Source organism: Chiloscyllium plagiosum, unplaced genomic scaffold (assembly GCF_037043375.1).
Source record: "Chiloscyllium plagiosum isolate Xiang-an unplaced genomic scaffold, Cpla_swu_hap1 HiC_scaffold_45, whole genome shotgun sequence".
In the NCBI taxonomy this organism is placed as follows: Eukaryota; Metazoa; Chordata; class Chondrichthyes; order Orectolobiformes; family Hemiscylliidae; genus Chiloscyllium; species Chiloscyllium plagiosum.
In genome coordinates this window covers 24142366-24165905 of record NW_028270183.1, presented here as the reverse complement: position 1 = coordinate 24165905, position 23540 = coordinate 24142366, and the positions used below count along the sequence as shown (strand labels likewise).

Sequence of the window (23540 nt, the reverse complement as noted above, 5' to 3'; positions counted from 1 at the left end):
CATGATCACCAGAGATGGACTGTTCATCAATACAGCTCAGCCCCCCAGTGAGGTCATAGCTCATTTAAGCATCCTCAACTTAATATGCATTTGTGAAGTTGAGGCATACGATGCAGTGACCCAAGAAAAGGACTGTACTTAGGGAGCACATTCCAGGGAATACATTCAGGAAAGCTATTACGACTGTACTAAGAGAAGATAATCCTGGGAATACATCCAAGGGAAGTTATTTCAGTGGAACTTAGAATTAAGGGATTACCATGTCATTGGGATTTATTACAGACATCCCCCAATATTCAGTCGGAAATTTAGAAACAAATCTGAAACAGATTGCAGTAAACATGTATATCCTGTCCGGCTTAGGGGATTCATCGATCTTTTCAATATGTTCAGCACATCCCCCTTTCTAATATCAACCTGTTCCAGCTTATCAGTTTGTTCCACACTGTCCTTAGAAACGTCAAGGTCCCTCTCAGTGGTGAATACTGAAGCAAAGTATGAAGGACTTCCGGTCATTCCTCTCACTTCAGGCACAAGCTCCCTCCACTATCCTTGATCGAACCTACCCTCACTCTGGCCATCCTCTTATTGCTCTCATGAGTGTAGAATGCCTTAGGGTTTTCCCTAATCCTAACCGCTACGCCGTTCTCGTGCCCCCTTCTAGCTCTCCTATGACATTCTTCTATTCCTTCCTGGCTACTTTGTAACCATCCAAAGCCCTGTCTGATCCTTACCTCCTCAACCTTAAGTAAGCTTCTTTCTTCTTCTGTACTAGATGTTCCATATCACTTGGGACAAACCTGTTCCACACTATTAGCAGGTGCTCTGAAACAAACTCTACATTTCTGTTACACATTTCCCTGAGAACATCTGTTTCCAATTTAGACACACCAGTTCATCCTCTCCCCCAACCAAAACCTCTCCCAAACCGTCTGCTCCTATCCCTCTCCCTGAGTACAGTGAAGGTCAAGGAGTTGTGATCACCATCGCCAAAATGCTCTATCACCGAGAGATCTGAAACATGAAGTGGTTATTTGCCAAGTACCCAAATAAAAAAACTGGCCCCCCCTCCAGTCGGCCTATCTGCGTATTACATTAGAAACCCCACCTGGACACACCTGAAGAAAAGCTACTTAATTAAGAGTGCTTGAACTAAGGAGGTTTCAACCAAAACCAATTCGGGAAGTTAAAGTCACCCATCACAACAACCCTATTAATTCTGCACCTTTCCAAAAACTGTTTCCCAATCTGCTCCTCCGTGTCTCTGTTGCCATCGGGGAGCCTGTAGAAAACTCCTCATGAAGTAACTGCTCGCTTCCTGTTTCTCACTTCCACCCATACTCACTCTGTGGACAAACTCTCCTTGACGAGCTCCCTTTCTGCAGATCTGATACTATCCCTGATTAGCAATGCCACTCCTCCACCTCTTTTACTTCCACCATGACCCCTATTCCTTTTGAAAAGTCTAAACCCTGGAACACCCAAAAAACATTCCTGCACCTGTGATATCCAAGTGTTTGTAATGGTCACAATATCATAGTCCCAAGTACTGTTCCATTCTCTGGTATCGTCTCCTCTACTCCTGATATGTCTTGCATTATAATAGACACGATTCAACGCATTACACCGGTTGGAACTTTCCTTCCTCACAATCCCTCTGCACACTGTATCTAGCTGTTCACTACTTAATTCATCATCTGATCCTTCACTTCGGTTCCCTCGCCCATGCCAAACTATTTTAAATTCTGCCAAAGATCTCTATCAAACCTCCCGCCCAGGATGTTGGTGCCCTTCCAGTTCAGGTGCAACTTAACTTTTTTTTTATGGGTCCCACCTTCCCCAAATGTATCTTAATGGTCCACATATCTGAAACCTTACTTCCTACACCAGCCACGTGTTCATCTGCACTCATTCTTTATTCCAAGCCCTAGTAGCACGTAGCACTGGAAGCAATCCTCGATTACTGCTCTGCTCGTTCTGCCTTCTAGCTTCCAACCTAACTCCCTATATTCTCTTATCAGGTCCTCCTTCTTTTCCAGACCTATGTCTTTGTTACTGATGTGCACTTCGACTTCTGGCTGCTTTCCCTCTCCCTTAAGAATTCTGTAGACTCCATCGAAGACTTCCCTGATACTGACACTTGAGAGGCAATATGCCACATGGGAATCTTTCTCACGCTCACAGAATCTCCTGTCTGTTTCTCTCACGATTGAATCACTTGCTATTATTGCTCTCCTATCTTCCTACATTTCCTTCTGAGCCAGAGAGCAAAGCTCAGTATCAGAAACCTGGCAGCTATGGATTTCCCTGGTTGGTCACCACACACACACGCCCCCGAACAGTATCCAAAATAGTATACATCTTATTGAGGGGAAGTCCACAGGGTGTCCCTGCTCTATCTCCCTATTCCTTTTGGCTCTTCTGACGGTCACCCAGGTACCTTCATCCTCTAACGTAAGTGTGACTAACTAGCTATAACTCCTATCACCTCCTTAGCCTCATGAATGTTTAAAAGTTCATTTAGCTCCACCTCTCGTTCCATAATGCAGTCTGTGAGGAGGTGGAATTGGATGGTGACACTTATCTCCCACATCCTGCAAGAGCAGCATGCAAACACCCTTGACGCCATCCCCTCTGCTCTAAATAAAACAAGATATGGACGCTTGGCAGTTTGTGAAGTGTCCTGTTACAGTCATACAATATCTATAGTGTGGGACAACTGCAGTTGGACACTCATCTAGGTGCAGCTTCAATATTGAACATCCAAGTGCACAATGAGATGCTGTATCCTTTCCTTCTCTACACGGGTCAATGCACCTTTTGCTGAATTCGGAGTGATTGAATAGAGCCTGGTGGTCGGTGAGATCCGTGTCAGTGGCAAACATTTAACAGAACAATCCACTGTCCAAAATGATCAGAGATTATTTCCCCTCACATCCCTGAAATGGAAGTATTTCAAGCAATTCTCATCCTGAACCATGATAAGAGATTCGTTTCCAGCTGATTCTTTGCCAATGGGTTACTCTTAAAGGTCTAACAACATCAGGCAAACTACCAAGGTCCCTTGTGGTGCCATGGACATGTCCCTGTCTCTGATCCAAGAGGTCTGAGCTCATATCACACATCGCCTCATCAGACCTAGGACGGACAAAACCAAACTTAAACTGAGAGCAATGTGTTAATTGTAATGAAGAATGTTTGCTGTTTGTTCACGGCTCTATCAGCATGGGGGAAAGGAACAACAGTCTGTGTTTAAACCGCTGCAATTCGGCAGAGAATGGTGCATTTAGATCTTTGAATGGGGCGGGCAGATTATGCCTACATCCTTTCTGTTTTCCCCAATCATTCTGCTGTGTTCAAAGTTTGTGAGAAGATTTGTAGCTCGGGTGCTCGTTGCTGTGGTTCTGTTCGCCGAGCTGGAAGTTTTTGTTGCAAACGTTTTGTCCCCTGTCTAGGTGACATCCTCAGTGCTTGGGAGCCTCCTGTGAAGCACTTCTGTGGTGTTTCCTCCGGCATTTATAGTGGCCTGTCCCTGCCGCTTCCGGTTGTCAGTTTCAGCTGTCCGCTGTAGTGGCCGGTATATTGGGTCCAGGTCTATGTGTTTGTTGATGGAGTTTGTGGATGAGTGCCATGCTTCTAGGAATTCCCTGGCTGTTCTTAGTTTCGCTTGCCCTATAATGGTAGTGTTGTCCCAGTCAAATTCATGTTGCTTGTCGTCTGCGTGTGTGGCTACTAGGGATAGCTGGTCGTGTCGTTTCGTGGCTAGTTGATGTTCGTGGATGCGGATCGTTAGCTGTCTTCCTGTTTGTCCTATATAGTGTCACTACCAGGGACACCATCACACAAACTGGCGAAAGAACTACAGCAGAAACTGAAACACTTGATCAGCGGATCCAGACACTCTATACAATCAACACAGGAATTCTTGGACATCATCAGAAATATACACATAGACAAGGAAGAAACCATGGTCGCATTTGACGTAACGGCACTGTTCACGTCTATTGACAAAGCCCTAGCCAGAGAAACAATAGCCAACCTGCTGAATAGACATAACAGACAACAGGACGTTGAACCCATCAACAAAGATGGCATACTTAAACTACTGGACTTGTGCCGCACAACACACTTCACATTCAACAACCAGATATACGGACAAAGCAACTCACCGATCTCGGGACTCATAGCAGAAGCAGTAATGCAAAGGTTAGAACAATAGTCTTACCACAAATTCAACCCAAACTCTGGGTCAGATACGTTGATGACACCTTTGTAATAATTAAAAACACGGAAATAGAGAATACACATCGGATCATCAACTCCACACTCACAGGAATCCGATTCACGAGAGAGGAAGAAAAGGACAACCAACTCCCATCCCTAGACGTGAGGGTACAGAGAACACCAAATGGAGAATTCACCACTAAGGTACACAGGAAAGCCACACACACAGACCAAGTCCTGAACTATGAAAGCAACCACCACAATACACACAAACGAAGTTGCATCAAGGCACTATTCAAAAGGGCCACAACACACTGCAGCACACCAGAACTGCAAAAAGAGGAAGAGGAACACACTATCAAACACATCGACCTGGACCCAATATACCGGCCACTACAGCGGACAGCTGAAACTGACAACCGGAAGCGGCAGGGACAGGCCACTATAAATGCAGGAGGAAACACCACAGAAGCGCTTCACAGGAGGCTCCCAAGCACTGAGGATGTCACCTAGACAGGGGACGAAACGTTTGCAACAAAAACTTCCAGCTCGGCGAACAAAGTATTCGCAAAAAACGGATATCCTCGCAATTTCATCAACAGATGCCTAAGGGAAAGACAACAGAACGAGGACATGCCGCAACCCAAAGGACTAGCCACACTACCATACATCAAGAACATCTCTGAAATGACAGCCAGACTACTGCGACCACTAGGACTTATAACAGCACACAAACCAACAGCCACTCTCAGACAACAACTCACCAAAACTAAGGACCCGATACCCAGCATGAGCAAAACTAATGTAATGTACAAAATCCCATGCAAGGACTGCACAAAACACTATATAGGACAAACAGGAAGACAGCTAACGATCCGCATCCACGAACACCAACTAGCCACGAAACGACACGACCAGCTATCCCTAGTAGCCACACACGCAGATGACAAGCAACATGAATTTGACTGGGACAACACTACCATTATAGGGCAAGTGAAACTAAGAACAGCCAGGGAATTCCTAGAAGCATGGCACTCATCCACAAACTCCATCAACAAACACATAGACCTGGACCCAATATACCGGCCACTACAGTGGACAGCTGAAACTGACAACCGGAAGCGGCAGGGACAGGCCACTATAAATGCCGGAGGAAACACCACAGAAGTGCTTCACAGGAGGCTCCCAAGCACTGAGGATGTCACCTAGACAGGGGACGAAACGTTTGCAACAAAAACTTCCAGCTCGGCGAACAGAACCACAGCAATTCTGCTGTGTCTTTCCTTTCCGATTACATGCTGCATTGCGTGACTGAGTGAGCTTCCAGCTCCCCTTCATTTGTCAAGTCACAGTTAACCAGCCTTGAAAGCAATTTATCGCATTCTCCAACTCAACACTCTCTCAGTTTCCATCGATGTATCTCTACCACTGAACGAACGTCCACTAACCTCAAACATTTCTTTGAAGCAGACCTTGAGAATTCGTCCCGTGCTCTGGAATTAATGACCACATTCAACCAGACCGGCTGATATTTTGTTGCTGACATTGGGAATTGACTGCATGCATTTTGGGTGCATTGTTACCATATTAAACCAGTGACAGCATTCGTGAGGCCTTACATATCTGTCTAATACTCTGAGAGGTCCTGGCATCCTGGAAGGTGTCAGTTATTTCTTTAAATTCTGCAATAACTCTTTGAATCTCTCTCTCTCTCTCTCTCTCCATGTACCCTGCTGCATTTCGCACAGTCTCTTCTGTTGTTTCGGAATTAGTTTCCTTGGTTCCACCTTGCTCTATTTCTATGCATGAAAGATATACAATGTGGCGAAATAGGTGTTCACATCTTGAAAAATGTCAATATTACAGAGGAGGAGATGTTGGCCGGCTTTCCTCAACCTCTGTGTGAAGCTGGAAAATTGATTGCTGGGGCCCTTTGTTGAGATGTTTGTATCATCAATAGCCACTGCTGAGGTACTGGAAAACTGGAGTTTGGCTAACTTGGTGCCATTATTTGATAGAGGTGGTAAGGAAAACCAGGGAAATGTAGACCGGTGAGCCTGGCATAAGTGGTCAGCGATTTTTAGGAGAGAATCCTGAGGAAAAGAATTTCCATGTATTTGGACAGGCAAGGACTGATTAGGAATAGTCAACATGGACTTGAGCGTGCGATATCATGTCTCATGGACTTGGGTTTTTGAAGAGGGAAAGAAGAGGATTAATGGGGAAGAATGGAGGAAGTATTAATGTAGACTTTAGTAAGGAATTCGATATGGTACCACGTGGTAGACTGGTTAACAAGGTTAAGTCTCATGAAATAGAGGGAAGACTAACCTTTGGATACAGAACCTGCTGCAGGGTAGAAAACTGGAGGCCCGTGGCAGTAGTTTGTCAAAAGAATTGGTGCTGGGTCCACAGATTTTTTTTGTCGTTTATATAAATGATTTAGATGCGAACATGGGAGGTAGAGTTAGTGAGTTTTGCCGATGACAACAAATTGGAGTGTTGTGAACAGCGAAGAAGGCTATCTCAGAGTCTAATAAGATCTTGATCAATGGGTTGTGGTGTGATAGATGAAGAATAATTTAGATAAGCATGAGGAGTTGTATTTTGGAAAGGCAAATCAGGGCAGGACTTTTGCACTTAAGAATACGGTCCTGGGGGGTGTTGCTGAACAAAAGATTTTGCCGTGCTTGTTGAAAATTCCTTGAAAGTAGAAAGTCGAAGGTCGATAGCTTAAAGAAGATGACGTTTTCTACGCTTTCCTTTGTTGGTGAGAGCATTGAGTACAAGAGTTGGGAGGTCATGTTTTGACTGTACAGAACATTGGTTAAGGCACTTCTGCAATATGGTGTGCAATTCTGGTCTCCCTCCTAGTGGAAGGATATTGTGAGACTTGAAAGGGTACAGAAAAGGTTTGCAAGTATGTTGCCTGGGTTATAGTTCAAATTGAGCTATACGGAGAGGTTGAATAGGCTGGGGCGATTTTTTTTTTCCCTGGAGCGTCAGAGGCTAAGGGGTGACCTTATAAAGGTTTTCAAAATAATGAGGGACATGGAAAAGGTAAATAAGCAAGGTCTTTTCTTTGGTATGGGAGTGTCAAAACCAGAGGGCAAAGGTTTGAAGTGAGAGGTGAAAAATTTAAAAGGGACCTAAGGGTCAAACCTTTCACGCAGAGCTGCCAAAGCACATGGTGCAGGTGGGTACAATTACTTTATTTAAAGGCACCCGGATGGAACGTGAATGAGAAGGGTCGAGAGTGATATTATCCAAACCGGAAAAAATGACGAGATTAGAATCGGACATCTGAGCAACATTGATGATTTGAACCAAAGGGTCCGTTTCCATGCTACACATCTCTATGAATCTAAATTATGGAAAATGCGATTAGAATGGGGTTATATTATTTGGGAGGTAAGGGTCTAATAGTATCATTCCTACATTTTTCATCCAGAGCCCAAGTGGCATTCTGGGGAAGGTGGGTCTGCCATCCCAGTAGGTGGAATAGGAATTCGATAATTTAAAAGAATAGGAATGAAGAGTCTAATGATGACTAAGAAACTCTTGTCACTTCTTCCTGAAGATATCCATTTGTTTCACTGCTTCTCTTTTGGGAAATCTGCAATCCATGTGACTAAAACACATTGGTGATATTGTTGTCTTAGAACTTTCTTCTGTGTAATTAAGGGAAATGTTAAATGCTGGCTGAGCTAGTGACACCAAATCCTGTGGCTGAATAAAAACAAAAGTTAGTGTGTAACTTTAGAGTGCCACAAGTTTGATGCCATCGTTATTTGTGCTGTGTTCCTGTATTACTGTGTTCTCGATGCTGAATCTTTCGATATTTAGTGTCTTCGTGTCCCTCTTTGCACTGTGTGTGTTAAATCATGTGACAGGGACAGGGTTGTGTAGACTTGAATCTCTGCCAAATGCTCTCGTTTTCTGTGTTCGAACTGATGCTTTGAAGCAGAGATGGACTGGGAAGAATGGAATGTATTGTATGGAATGTGTTTGTCGCTGGTTGCTCAGCACATGTCACCTGTCCTGAGTTGCCCCTGAGACGTTAGTGGTGCGCTGACCTCTTGGACCACTGTAGATCATGTGTTGTAAGTTGACTCATAATTCCATTGTAGAGAATCCCACTATGTTTATCAAGCAACAGTGAAGAAATGTTGATATCCTTCCAAATTATGGTGTGTGAGTTGGAGGCGGACTTGCACGGGGCGGTGCTCCAATGTACCTGCTACATAAGTCCTTCTCGATGGGAGTGGGCTTGCAATTGGAGCGTGCTCAGAGGGTGTTTTGCAATTCATCGTGTGGATATTACATTGCTGAGACTGAGTATCGGTTGTGGAGGATGTTTTTTTGGATGAGGTACAGGTAAAGTTAGTCCGTGGAAGATATCCAACTTGAAGTGTTGTTGGGAGGGCATTCGTCCAGGCAAATGGGGAACATTCCATCACAATCCTAACTTGTGTCTTGATGGTGGACAGGCTTTGGTGATTCAGGTGAGTTACTCAGATTCCTTGCCTCTGACCTGTTCCTACAGGTTTATGTGGTGAGTCCAGTTGAGTGTCTGGTCAATTGCAAGCCCAAAGATGTTCTTAATGGGGTACAGTGATGGTAACACCATTGAATGTCATGGGGCAGTAGTTAGATTGTCTCTTATTGGTGATGGTCATTGCCTGGCATTTATGTGGCATGAATTGTATTTTCCCACTTGTCTTCCCAAGCCTGGATATTACCCAGAGTTTGCTGCACCTGAATATGGGCTACTTTAGTATTAGAGGATCACAAATATTGATGAACATTGTCCAATCGTTAACGAACCAACCCCACCAACCCCAGTTCTGACATGATCATGGATATCAGGCTGATCTCAGGAATGGAGAGACTTCCTTATGAGGAGAGGGTGACTAGCTTTGGGCATGTCCTCATTGGAGTTTAGAACAATGAGATGACCCCTCATGAAATATACGGTGCTTAGGGGATTTGACAAGGTAGATATGGAGAGGTTACTTTCCCTTCTGGCAGAGTCTAGATTAAGGCAATCACTATGTCAGATACAAGCTTAATTCAAAGATGGACTTGAAGATTCAGGGCCAGTCCTATTTTTTAATCATGACAATTGGAGCTTGTTGCATCTTCATGCTCATCTGCGTGAGCTTTTATTTGTTTCTTATGTATGCACCATTTATGAATAACCTCATTCCTTTCAATAATGTTCATCCAATCTTCTGTGAAGTGTGGAATAGATGGAAATTCTCTAGGTTCAAATTGTCACATATCTCCATTGATGTCATTTCGATAGATGGACAACGTTACATACAGTTTCTTGTTAGGCTTAATCAAAACTTGTTTGCCAATGGCTAAATCAGAAGAAATATTACCAATCGACACATTATATCCATTCAAAGCATACCTTTTCTGTCCGTTTGGTATACTGAGCTACTGTGGCAACACAACAGGCATTTCCTGCAAGAGCTTACTTCAGAAAAACTTCACTGGCAAAACAGATAATAAACAATTTTCATGAGAAGCAAATCCACAGATGAGCAAGTCTCTCATTGGTCATTGTTTATGGACATGCCCTTTTATTGCCCCTTGATGGCAATGGGAAAGGTCTACCTTAACAACTTTGTCTCTGAAGTGCTGTCAGGCTGTACAATCACACCAAGACGCTAACTGTACATCCATCAAGTTAAACACTATCTGTATGTATCTATATCCTGACACTAAATGAGAAGTTTCTTCCAAACCTCAACCAATTATTCCTGCATTTCAGATTCGCAACATTGTGGCTCTGTTGTGGTATAAGCTGTCATGGTGGTAAGCTGTAATAGTAGGTCGGTCCTTCCTATAGAGCCTGAAAAAGGATCCTGTTAATGGACACAGACCTAAACTTTCCTCAATCTCTGAATTTTTAGAGAATCCCAGACCTACATTCCACCGTTATAATTCTCTATATAAACGTCTTCCGTTTCTCCATCTGTACAGATGAAGAGCTGTCAACAAAAATGCAAGCATGTTTGTTTTTTCATTTGCTATGTTCTATTCACCAGTCCTCCCTAATTTTTTTCATTGATACAAATGCTTTCTTAGCATCATTTGTTATTATTATATGGCAATAATGAGATGTTCCCTGGTAAATTAAATTACGTGCTAACATGGTGGAACGTTTAATTATAACCTTTTAAGTTCCTGTCTTGTCACAGCAACATCCATTTGGGAATCCTATTCTGACTCACTGGGCCATCATTAATACATCCGTGCAGCAGCATCTGAATGGATTTATCTTCCAGCAAAATTGGCAACAGGTTCAAACCTAAAATCCAGATAAAACCGTCAAAAAATGTCCTTCATCTGTAATGCACTCCTGCTTTACTTGCATAAGCATGCATGAGGCACAGGCAACTGGTCTGCAATAAGATTGCCGATATTGTGGTCTGTTGCAGCTATGACCAAATGGAATTGTTCAGCTGAGTGTGGGCTTTTCAGAGAAGTATTACTCGGCATGCCCTGTTTCAAAATTATCATTGCATGTGTTCTAGTTCCATTCCCATGGAGTATTATTCTTTAATACAGTCATTACTATCGCTTCCTTTATGGCAAAGGCATCATTATGTCTCATTAATTAAACTCCTAAGCAATCTTAATACCTATTTATGTCTGTGCATGGTCATGGTTTAAAATGACCATCAAGCGCACTTTCTCTGCGGGTAGGATACGATGATTTTATCATTTTTAGTCCTTCTAGTGCTTTCCTTTCTTGTGTATTCAGTGTGTTTCTTTACTTTTTCCTACTTTATGTTGGTGACTGGTTGTGTGATGGTTTGCTGGTTTTCTTCTGTGAGTTCACTATCTTGCTGTGTTGTTTCTAATGCTGCCAAGGTATCCTTCTAGTCTGCATCCCAGAAGCTGTAATTTAATGCTGTTACTACGACAGCTTTGTCAGTCTCTGTTAAGAGACAATACATCCATCCTAGTAAAAGCCAATCAGAGACATGCACGAGAATTCCTTGAGGCATGACATTCCAAACAAAACTCTGTCAACAAACACATTGATTTAGATCCCATCTATCTCCACCAGAGAAAAAAAGAGCAGGAAATAGCATCACCCAGACAGGAAATGAAATCACCACAGGAAATGATATCACCAACCCACAGAAATTTAAACACATAAATAGCGAATAGGACAAAGCCCAGCGTTTCCCTGGAGGCTCACTGAAAGTGTTAATTAGCATAGTGATGAAACGACTGAAAATGAACCTTCCAGCTCACTGAGCAAATGTATATCCAGAAAGTCAACCTGAGCTACAAATTTTCTCACAACTCACTTGATTTAACACTTTTCAGGCCGGGCCAACAATGTTTTTTACCTGGATTTAGTGTGGCACTTGATAAGGTCCCAATTGTAAAAATAGTCCAAAATTTCAGGATGCATGAGGTCCAAGGCAAATTGGCTCACAGTTAGCTGGCTAGTGGGATAGAAAAACACAGCCAGTCATTAAGCATCCGAGTTGCAGGAGAATCGATATTTTGAGCATAAGCTCTTGATCAGGAATGTTGATGAAGAGCTAATGCTCAAAACGTTGATTATATTGCTCTTTGGATGCGAGCTGACTGACTGTGCTTTTCCAGCTCCACACTTTTTGACACCGGTCTCCAGTATCTGCTGTCCTTGGGTGGCATGGTGGCTAAGTGGTTAGCATTGCTGCATCACAGCACCACGGATGCGGGTTCGATTGCCACCTCGGGCAACTATCTGTGCGGAGTTTGCACATTCTCCTCTTGGTGGGTTTCCTTCCACAATCCAAAGATGTGCAGGTTCGGTGAATTGGCAATGTTAAATTTCCCATAGTGTCAGGTGCGTTAGTTAGATGGAAATGGGTCTGGGTGAGTTAATCTTCGTGGGGCCGATGCGGAGTTGTTGGGCCGAAGGGCCTGTTTCCTTTTTGTCGGGGATCTAATCTAATCTTATCTCACCTTTTTTCCTGGCAAATTGGATAGTCGAGGGCTGTTTTCATGACTGGCAGGCTGCAACCAGTTGTGTACCAGAGTTTTATGCTGCTGGTTATACAAATATGGCATATATATCTAGTAAGCTTGCAGATGACATGAAAATTGGTGGTGCTGGATACAACTGGGAGTAAGGTCTCAGGTCAATTTTCTCAATCCAATATTGATTAACTGTTAGACTGGGAATAGCAACGGCAGGTGGAAGTTAATCCTGAGAAATATGAGGCGATGCAAGTTGGGAGGTCTTATAAAAACAAAGAGGCAACCTTCACCGGAACAGACCAAATCAATGGGGGAGGGGGAAACCAAGGACGTTGGGGAATGGATAACGATGGAAAACAACTGGAAAACGCAAACACGTCTTACCCCCTCAAAGCCCTACACTGAAACTGAGAAAGGCTGCTGCATGCTGGCTACACCAGCAGCTTCTCTGAAGCCGAAGTTGTATGGAGGAGGTCATCAACAAAAAAAAGAGGTAGACACTACGGGGGAGAAGGAGAGTAGTACTCCGCCGACATGCTTGTGCTGGATTCACTGACTAGCCTGTTGAAGACTAATCTCTAACTGGTTAGAGCTCAAGGGTAGCCACTGCACCACAGCTCAAGTTAACTAAGAGTCGCGAACTCTGACAGCTCCTCTGCCAAACACAGAACTGGACCTTGGTCGCTTAATTCTCACGCCGAGAGAGACACTAGAGCAAGGCAATCCCTCCAGCGAAGAACAGGACAGCTACCACATGCGGAGAAAATCCAATAGTTTGCCCACACTGCAGTGGATGCAGTTAGTCCCCCAGTGATAAGACTGTGGCTGACTGGACTTTGGGAAATTGTACAAGATGTTAAAACGTCTGTTACAATGCAAATATGAATGTTTGCAGTATTAAAATAACAATGTGATGTGCTTCCACTTTGGCTAACCAGGTCAACGACAAAGCTGATCTCCTTTTTCTGCAAACGTGTGGGATTACACTCCTCACATGCAACAGGAGGCCCTTGAGCCTTCTATTTGGTCAAGGGGACAGATAGTTGTTTCTCCAGCTTGTGTATTCAGCTGCAAGGAGATACCTTCACCATCACCGAGGTTAAGGAGGTGGTGGGTGGATGCCTCATTGCAGCAGACGTTACGTACAGGTATATTCCACTGAGATTAATTAAAGTATACCACCCAGCTGTACAGGATGAAGTGTTCGCCATCCTTCACCAGCTTCCACTGCTGCTGGCAATAACTAGGCCGGTCATTCTGGCCAGACACGTCAACTGCATCAGCAATTCTGATGGACGATCCAGAAGAGCTGACAGCAAACCGAACACTATGGAAAGGAAATGATTTGGATGAGGAGGTTGGGAGTAGGTTAGCAAATTTGCCGATTACACAAAATTTGGAGATACCATTGATAACATCGAGGGCTATTGCAGACTGTAGTGCGACATAGACAGGATGCAGAGCTGGGCTGAGAAATGGCAGATGGAGTTCAAACTGAATAACCGCGAAACGATGCATTTTGGAAGGTTGAACTTGAATGCTGAATATAGAATTAAAGACAGGATTCTTGGCAGTGTGGAGGAACAGCGGGATCTCTGTGTTAAAGTGCATAGATCCCTCAAAGTTGCCACCCAGGTGGATAGGGTTGTTTAGAAAGCATGTGATGTTTGGCTTTCATTAACGGGGTATCGAGCTTAAGAGCCACGAGGTTTTGCTGCAATTCTACGAAACCCTGGTGAGACCACACTTGGATTATTGTGTCCAGTTCTGCTTGCCCTATTGCAGGAAAGATATGGAGGCTTTGGAGAGGGTGCAACGAAGGTTTACCAGGATGTTACCTGGACTGTAAGCCTTGTCTTACGACGGGAACTTGTCTCAGCATGGACTTTTCTCTCTGGAGAGAAGGAGAAAGAGAGGTGACCTGGTCACATGTATACAAGGTAATGAGAGGCATGGATAGAGTCGGTAGCCAGAGACATTTTCCCAGGTCAGGATTGCCTGGCACAAGGGGTCATAGTTTTAAGGAGTTAGGAGGAAGGTACAGAGGAGACGTCAGAGGTAGGTTCTTTACACAGAGAGTTGTGATTACACGGAATGCCTTGCCAGCAATTTTGGTGGAAGCAGAGTCTTTAGGGGCATTTAAACGACTGCTGGACATGCACATGTATAGCTGTGTATTGAGGGGTGCATCGGTTAGGTAATTTTATTTTTGATTAGGAATAATCCGTGGCACAACATTGTGAGCCGAAGTGCCTGTTCTGTGCTGTACTTTCGTATGTTCTGCATTCTATTACACACATTATTTAGAGTTGGGGATCAAGCGCAGTGCATCAAAATTTGCGGATGTCACTAACATGAGTTGTAGAGCAGTCTTCAGAGGGCACTGGGAGTCTGTAGAGGATTGTTGGCAGGTTAAATGAGTGGGCAATGCTGGTAAATGTGTTATCATCCAATTTGGCAGGAATAACAGCAAAAGTGGCTATTTGTTAAGCAGCGAAAATTTGTAGCATGTGCAGAGGGATCTGGGTGTATGTTGGGTTTCTAAGAAATGAGCAACGAGATCACAATCTTTTCACATATCCAGGTTTATTTCTTCTTGTAAGTGGATTACATGGTTGCCAGTTCAGAACTCCAACCGCAGCAGGTTCTATTTATACATTTTCTTCCTTGACCATCCCGAAACAGTAAATAATGGTCTCGACCTTCTGTTAATCTGTTCCATCGTATCGTTCCTTGACATTCTACGGTAAACTCCTGGAAACTGTTCCCCACACCCGAACTACAAGACCTAGGCTGCAGACTGGTTTGCATGCACTTTTCTGTTTCTGAAACGATTCCCTCATTTCGAGGGCATTCACAAGTCAGCTGTTTGCAATAACATTTGTATTTTTACCCCTTTTATGCTGTCGTTCAATCACACAATTTTCAATAAACTCCATAACTCCATGCTTTGATTCTTTCCAAACAGAATTACACAAGCAAAACAAGCTAATAATCATGTGTAGATTGCCTACGGTATTGAAGAGCAGTAAAATGTCGATCGCTCATCATCAATATTTTCTGAATACAACATTCAAGCAACATAAACAAGAAATACAGAAATACAAATCACAACAATAAAAAAGTCATATTCGTTGAATTACTGATGTCTGCAATGGTCTCAACAAACCGATAGACCAACTCCACAAAGTGGAACTCATTGGTTGCTTAATGTGTCCACGTCTTTGTGGATATGTTCAGCCAAGTTGATGATTTCCTCCTATTCAGCACCTATGTGCGTGCAACATTCCTGAACGATAACGGCACAGTTGCCACCTTTCTCAGCTAAGGACCACAGCTGTGCAATTCACCATCGCGGTGCTCGTAGAGCAACCATTTCAGCATTCATCTTACCAAGTGTCCAAGTGGTACCATTGGCTATCTGTTCGAGGAAAACTGACAAATTAATAAGCTCCCCAAAATTCCGACGTGCTGCATATGAAGGAAATACAATCATCCAGAACATGGCCCACTCAGCGATGGAGAGTTTGAACACTTTGAATGGATTTCAGAGCTGTTATAGGTATGACGTGTAAGTAGGACCATGAAAGCAAGGCAACAGGAGCCTGTCCATGAAGGAGACAAACAGGCATTTGCCTTGTGTCCAGAAAGAAAATATATGCTATTGCATGAGACAAATCGAGTCATAGAGTAAGAAAACCAGCCATGGTCAAAACTTCTGGTTGACGTGAGGTTAGTAAAATCAAGTTGAGTTGGAGGACAAGCGTCATCCGTGACATTAAACCATTGGCTGCAATTACACTGAGCCGCAGACCAACCCTCAGGCCCATGCCAAATGAGGCAAATATGTTGGTAAGGGCAACAAATGGTGATGTAAGGAAGATTTTAAATTTGGTGTTGATGCAAATCTTCAATAACAAAAACATTTGTACCCTGCCGATTCCCACTTGTCTCTGTGCCTTTAATGTCGACCAAATATATCCCTCTCTCTGCAGACGATGTGGTATCCATTCAAGCCCCAATCATTATGGATTCGTCCTGTTAAATCACTCATTATACCACATCAGATATTATTTAAAATGAATGGTTCTCAGGGGTATACAGCCCTTTGAATGGATGGAAATGTGTGAGCAAACCCAGCAATTGAAGACCTTGGTACATTTGGCGTAAGTGTGAGACATATATAAAAAGCAACTGACATTGAGTTCACATTTTACGATAAATCCTCCCGCAACAAGGGGGATGAGTATACTTGAGTTCAAAATTGACAGCATCTTAATAATGGATCAGGAGCAATGGTTCTCCTGATGTGAGACTCATGCATTCAAGCCTACTTGCCTTGTACCTTGACAGCTGATGCCGTTGTAAGCAGGATTTGATATGGGCTTTCCCACTTGGCAATGGCTCTTTGCATGTTTTCTTCAGATACACCCAAGTGCCTGTGTCTGTATCGTGTCCACCTTCAGGGAATCTCGCCAAGTCGCTGATATCTGTTGAGAGACGGAGTTGACAGCATTGGTTAGATCCTGACAATATTTTAACAGTGAGTCATTTAGCAGACGATAAATGGCTGTTCTGAGATCTATTGTACCAGGCAAGGACATGGGTCAAACAGTTATAAAAACAAAATGAATCAGGCCAGTCGTCCCTTTTGGGGAAACACGGATGCTTCAATGGACCACAGGTTAAACTGAAGGCCAGGACAATTCCTCCACATGATACTTGGTCAGACGCTTTTACAGAGTACGATTTATTCGTTCCCAGTGACCACTGGGGCTGAAGAGGCCAGTGTAGATTCAACTGAATACTTAGCAGTCTGCACACTTATTGGCATACTGCTCTGATTAATTGAGTTCCCTGATAAGCCTCTATACTCCTCGGGATTCCCCATTGAAGTATGTATTCCTTGCATAAGAATTTGGCAGCATGCTTTTCCATGGATTATCAAGCAGGGGATGCTTCCACCCAATCAGTGAATTTTTTTTTCAACAACGCCTAAGACATCTGCATATCTTTGGCATTCTGAGAGATATATAGTCCAACTGAAGATCCGGAAAGTGCAGGGGGTCTTAGTTGGGGAGTTACTATGGTGGGTCCGGGATTGTTCTTTTCACACATGAGACGACGGCCTGATACCAGGTATGCATATTTCTTAAGACCTCATCCCCACCAACTCTCTTGGAATCTAGCCATCATACTTCACGGGGCCAGATTTTCCCATGAGTGGGTTTGTTGTAGTGCAATTCATTTATCTATGTCTCTTTGTTTCCAGAACCGTCTTTGCATAGTTTAATTCCTGCTACAATGCACATCAACTTCTTCTTTGGAGAGCATCGCTCTCGCATGGTCTTCAAATCCTGGAGCCAGCTGAGCTTAAGTGCCTTCAGGCAAACTTCCTTGTGGTATTACTTCATACAGGCTGGTAACAGCCCAGCTCACTTTTTGGATGCCATTCTGAACGAAATAAAATTCATATGTAAAGAGGACAAGATCCGGGTATTGCATGGGCTCTTCTGCTGGCCAAGCCATTTCATTTAATTGCTACAAAACTATAAACAATGATGTTCGTCTTCAGCTTCACTAGTCTTTTCCCCCTCCCGCCCCCCAACTGTGGAATCGGGAGCAAAGTAGCTGGATTTTATTGGGCTAGCACAGACATGGGGGTGGTTGGGATCGTCTAAAACACTTCGCCAATACATCCATCATGCTCCTGTAACGTGAGAGATTTTATTCATGAACAACATGCTGTGGACTGTGTGAGACCACTTAACAGCAAAATTCTGATCAAGTGCAATGGGGCCAGTGCCCATCACAGCTCGATGTGCAACCTCCAAAACTCTTGTCATGAAGTTAGTGTGCAAAAATGGTAAAATGGGAGAAAGCATTGTGACATCCCTTTGAGAGATGATGTTTTTTCCGATGCCTAAAAATGGGTGTCTGAACAGCAATTTAAAGTGAAGGTGCACAGGATGCACCTGATTAAAACATTTTGTATCAAAGAGCCAAGCAGCATACTTTAACCCCGAACAATACTTTCAATTCAGCCAATTAATTTAAAAAGGCAGTTGGAGACTAAGGAGCAATTTCACACACGGAAGCCAATCAAATTATTAGATATGTAATCACGGGGATTAAAGTTGCGGGCATTTGAAACTGAAGAGAGAGCCAAACTCAAGCTGCAGTGAGAGCATGTCTGCCATCTGAGAGAACAAAAAGCAGTCTTTCACTCAAAATTGTTACATTCTCTACAAATTCACGTCAACTGTTCCACAGTATTTCCAGTTCCAAATTCCTCACAGAGAAAGCATCGGGGAAAAATGCGTTTGTGACGTGAGATCAGCAGAAGGTAGATTGGAGGTAAAGCAGAGATAACATAGACAGTGTAAACTTCGAGAGATTAAGTTTGAATTTGTTGTTTTCTTATTAATTGGATTTATATAAAGGGGGATTGCGTTTATATGATAAGCATTCATTCCACTGGAATTTAATTCAGTTTGGGATTAGTTAGTATCTAGGGAAAATTGTTCAGTTTGATAGCAATTCGGCGAATCTGTTCATAGTTGGAGTAAGATAAATACATTGTTATTGCCAATTGCAGAGTGAATGAAAGGATTTCATTTCATTTACCCACTCCTTTACAACAGTTTGGGGGTTGAGGGGTAGGTTCCAACCCTTGTATCACTTCTTCATCAGGTTACAAAGCAAGGTGATTTTCCCTGGGTGTTTTGCTTTTAATTATCAGAGTGATGTCAGACTCTCAGTCAGCTGCCCAAACACAGGGCCACTGTCGAGCGCAATCGTGGCCAATGAGTTGCTCTTGGTCAAAATGCTCTTGGGTGAGTATATTCTTCATGTAACCGTCCTTCCCGTGTACATGCAGAGTAAACGGTTTCCCGTTGTCAGGGATACGCAAAACTGGACCTGACCACAGAGCCTACTTTAATTTTCGAAACATGTGGCTCTGGAATAGCACAGCAGGTTATGCAGAATCCGAGCAGCAGGAGAATCAACGCTTGGAAAGCGGAACAGCTTCCTTCTGGATATCATTTAACGGCTGAGCCAACTGCGTATAACCATCGATTCTGTTTCGGTTAAAACTGAAGAGGGCCAGAAAATATCTAATTTCCCATATTGTCATGGTCTCATTGGCCATTCGAATAGCAGCGATGCTTTCCTGAGTCATTTAATGTTTTCTCACTGATATCCTTCATCCCAGGTATACCGCCTGTTCTAGGGCAATGTGAACCTTTTTAAAATTGGTCTTATGGCCAAGGGAGTGTAAATGAACAAGGATAATACCCTGATCTTCCCCTGTGTTGCTCTTCCATCTGGAATGCTGCCAGAATATCATCCACGTATAAGGCAATTTCGAAAATGATTCTGCAGAGCTTTATGGCAGACGGCCTGGCGACTGTGGCAGACATGGTACTCTGTACCAACGAGTAAACGTGTACCATTGTTGTACCTCAGGGGCCGGAGGGACTGACCAAACTCCTTTGACTTTCTCTATTACCAAAAAGTACTTGTGCTTAGCTAAGAGGGAAAAAAAACAGGTGGCGAGATCATTCTGATCAATACATTGATTTGATTTCCCATGAACCCGTGTCAAAGGTGAATTCCATCTGGGTTTTTGACTAGCCACACTAGACTATTAGATGAGCTATAAATTTTTAACTAGGGTGCACTGTTGTTCAATTCTCTCAATAACAGGCAAGATGCCAGTAATAGAGACCGGCGTAATGGGGTATTGTTTAGTGCCTTGAGGAGCTACTTTGATTAAAAACGACGGGTTTCCTCTGCAACGGGGCAGACCATTCTTGTCCCTTTTCCAAATTGGACAATCTTGACATTCCTTCTTTTTCAGCTGTCGTATCGACTGTATAACATCACCATTATGAAAATATTTTTCTGAGTTAACACATCCACCTTCAGTAGAAGGTGTTGCTTACGTCCAACCACACAGATGCCAGTATTTCATGTGACCCTAATCGTATTGGCAATGGTTTTGGTTTGTTCATTTTTAGAGTTAATCACTCCCCCCCCCCCCCCCCCCACCCCACCCACTTCGACTTCAGTCCTCTGTTTAACACCAAAAGCAAATTATGTAGACTAAGCAAAGGTCAACATGTAAATTCCACACCAATGTCAAAAAACAATCATTTTCATTGTCACCCCATTAGACAGAAACACCATCACCCATTTTATCAAGTAATGCTTTGAGAGAGGAGGCGAGCTAGTCTAGCTTTTTATGATAGCCAGGAGCGCCTTCTGTTTTTCAGGGGATATGCCATTCAGCCCAGATGGTTACAATTCCTTTCTTGGATTAAGTTTAGGATCACCTGCAGCCTTTGTCTTATCCCTGTCGCTCTTTGCCCGGTGTCATTTTCATTCAAATTTGTGGCATTTACCTGGAAATTTATCTGTCGATGTTATACTGCCATCGCTCTCGCCTGGATGGCTTTAAAGTTTGATTCCATATTTCTTTCCCAGTGGTCAGACTCCTCAAGGTGTTCGCCATACGTTATGTGGTTGATCTCCCAATCAGGATGATGACTTTCAACACCTTAGCTGTGTCAGTTATTAGCCTCACAACAAAAGTGGACTTGAATGGTTCTTAATTATTAATATCAATTTCGTCCAATGTTCCATCTAAGAAGATAAATATTGTTGTTGTTGGGGATAGTATATTTAGAAGCATAGATACTTGTCTGTGACCGGGATTGAGAATCCTGGAGATTATGTTGCCTACCTGGTTCTCGGGTTGGAATATCTCATCTGGGCTGCTAAAGGACTTGGAGTGGAAGGATAAAGATCTGGTGGTCGTGGCCCACGTAGGCACAAAACAATGTAGATAAAACCAGGGAGAATGAACATCTAGAATCTAAATTAAAAAGAAGAAGCAAAAATGTAATGATTTCTGACTTACTATGTGAGCCATGAGCTTTTTTGGCAGAGGGTAAATAATATAAAATGTGTGGCGCAAAGATTGGTGGGGAGAAATGAGTTTGAATTCATGTGGAATTAGCACCAATACTGGGGAAGAAAGGAACTGTTCTGTTCGGACGGTCTTCATCAGAACCATGCAATGACCAACGTCCTAGCAAATCGCATAACCAGTGTTGCAGAGAAACTTTTCAAATAAATGAGGGGGTGAGTATGTGTTTTAAAAAATTCTCAAGGTCAGGTTCGTAGGAGAGTAGTCTGACACAGAACAAACGACCAAGAGGCGAGTCTGCTAGAATATGAGCATTTTATTCCCCGCAGCGTCGCCACAACCAGGTCTCATACTTACAACGGGTCTGGCTTATACTCACTCTACATGTTACCGGAACTGGGAGCCGTCAGTTCTCGTAGAGCGGTTGCCAACAACCCACGCTCGGCGGTTAAACGTAACCCCGGAGCAGACTCCCGGGTCTGGCTTATACTCACTCTACATGTTACCGGAACTGGGAGCCGTCAGTTCTCGTAGAGCGGTTGCCAACAACCCACGCTCGGCGGTTAAACGTAACCCCGGAGCAGACTCACCGAACTGGAGACTTTTCCAGCTGATATACTCTTTTCCAGATATAAACATTCATGTGAACAGCAGAGCAAGGCTAAAAAACACATTCCATTCTGGTTACATACAGATAAGAAGATTCACACGGGGAGGTGTGTAATAAGATTCACACGGGACTAAGCAACACCTCCATTCCGGTTAGATTCACACATGTATTGGGACATAATTTTTAACCGTTTCACCACAGTATGGGGGTAGGGTTTGGGGAGGATCAGTTGTAGGGGAAATTAGAGTGACCGAATAAAGGAGGAGATGGAAGTGCAGAACTCAGAAAAGGTTATTAAAATCTCCAGCACACACACAAACAGAGCAGAGTGGAAAGTGTTAGCAATCAAACTTCAAGCACACTGAACAAACGAATGACAATGTGAAAAGGCACAGTTAATACAGGACTGAAATTGTTATATTTGCATGCACGCAGTAGGAGGAATAATTCAATGTGTTTGTGACTCAGATCAAAATTGGCAGGTATGACGTGGAGGCATCACGGGGAATCGTCTGCAAGGGGATCAGGACTGGGATCTGAATGTTCAAGGATATGCGTCCTATCGAAAATAAAAAGGTGGGCAGACGGGGTGAGGTTGCCTTACTTGTAAGAAATGAAATAAAATTAAAAGGATAAAATTAAACACGGGCAGATGGTGTAGAGTCTGCGTGAGTAGAATTGATGCAGCACAAAGGGAAAACAGAAAGTACAGAGTTGGCATTATGTACAGGTCTCCAAACAGTAGACAGCAGTGGGGGGCGCTAGGTACACCAGGAAATAGAAACGACGTTGCAGTGATCATGGGGATTTCAATATGCAGGTGGACTGGGAATATCAGTTTGGCAGTGGATTGCAGGAAAAGCAATTTATGGAATGTCGATGAGATGGATTTTTGGAACACCTTGTGGTGGAGCCCATTAGGTAACAGACAATACTGCAGTGAGTGCTGTGCAATGAGGCTGATTTGATAAGGTAGCTTAAGGTGAAGGAATGCCAAGGAGGCAGTGATCATAATATGATTGAATTTACTCTGCAGTTTGAGAGGGAGAAGATATACTCAGTGGCAACGGCATTACAGCTGAACAAAGGCAATTACAGAGGCATGAGCGAGGGGCTGGGTAGAACTGACGGGGAAAGAGACTAGCAGGGAAAAATACAAACAAACAGCGTAACAGCAATGGCAGGAGTTTCTGGGATTAATTCAGGAGATAGAGCAGAGAGTCATCCGAAGGAAAAAGGCACATGGTACAAAGAGGATGAGGCAACCATGGCTGACTGGGAAAGTCATAGGTAGCATTAAATCAATAGCGCAAGAATATATTGTAGCAGAGGGCATTGGGAAACCAAAGGATTGAGAAGCTTACAAAGGCCAAGAGAGGGCAACAAAAAAGAAATAAGGAGGTAGAAAATGGAATATGAAGGTAGTCTAGCCGGTAATATTAAAGAAGCATGTAAGAGTTTCTTTTGATATTTAATGGGGAATGGAAAGGCAACAGTACCTATTGGGCCACTGAAAAATGATGCTGGCGAGTTAGTAGTGGGGGACAAGGAAACAGTTGAAGAACTGATTAATTACTTTGCGTCAGTCTTTACTGTGGAATGCACCAGTAATAGGTGGCAGAGCTGAGTATATTGACCATCACCAAGGTGAATGTGCTAGAAAAACAGAATGATCTGAAAGTGGATAAATCAGCTGGACCAGATGGAGTACACATCCCAGAGTTCACGGAAAATAGATGAAGAGATAATGGAGGCATTTGTGGTGATCTTTCA

At 43.4% G+C, this 23540-nt stretch overlaps 1 pseudogene; it reads left to right on the top strand.

Annotated features, from left to right (window-relative positions):
* LOC148136413 (uncharacterized) overlaps nucleotides 1–19668 on the top strand; it is a 76138-nt pseudogene extending 56470 nt beyond the window's left edge.
* Nucleotides 19669–23540: the final 3872 nt, after the last annotated feature.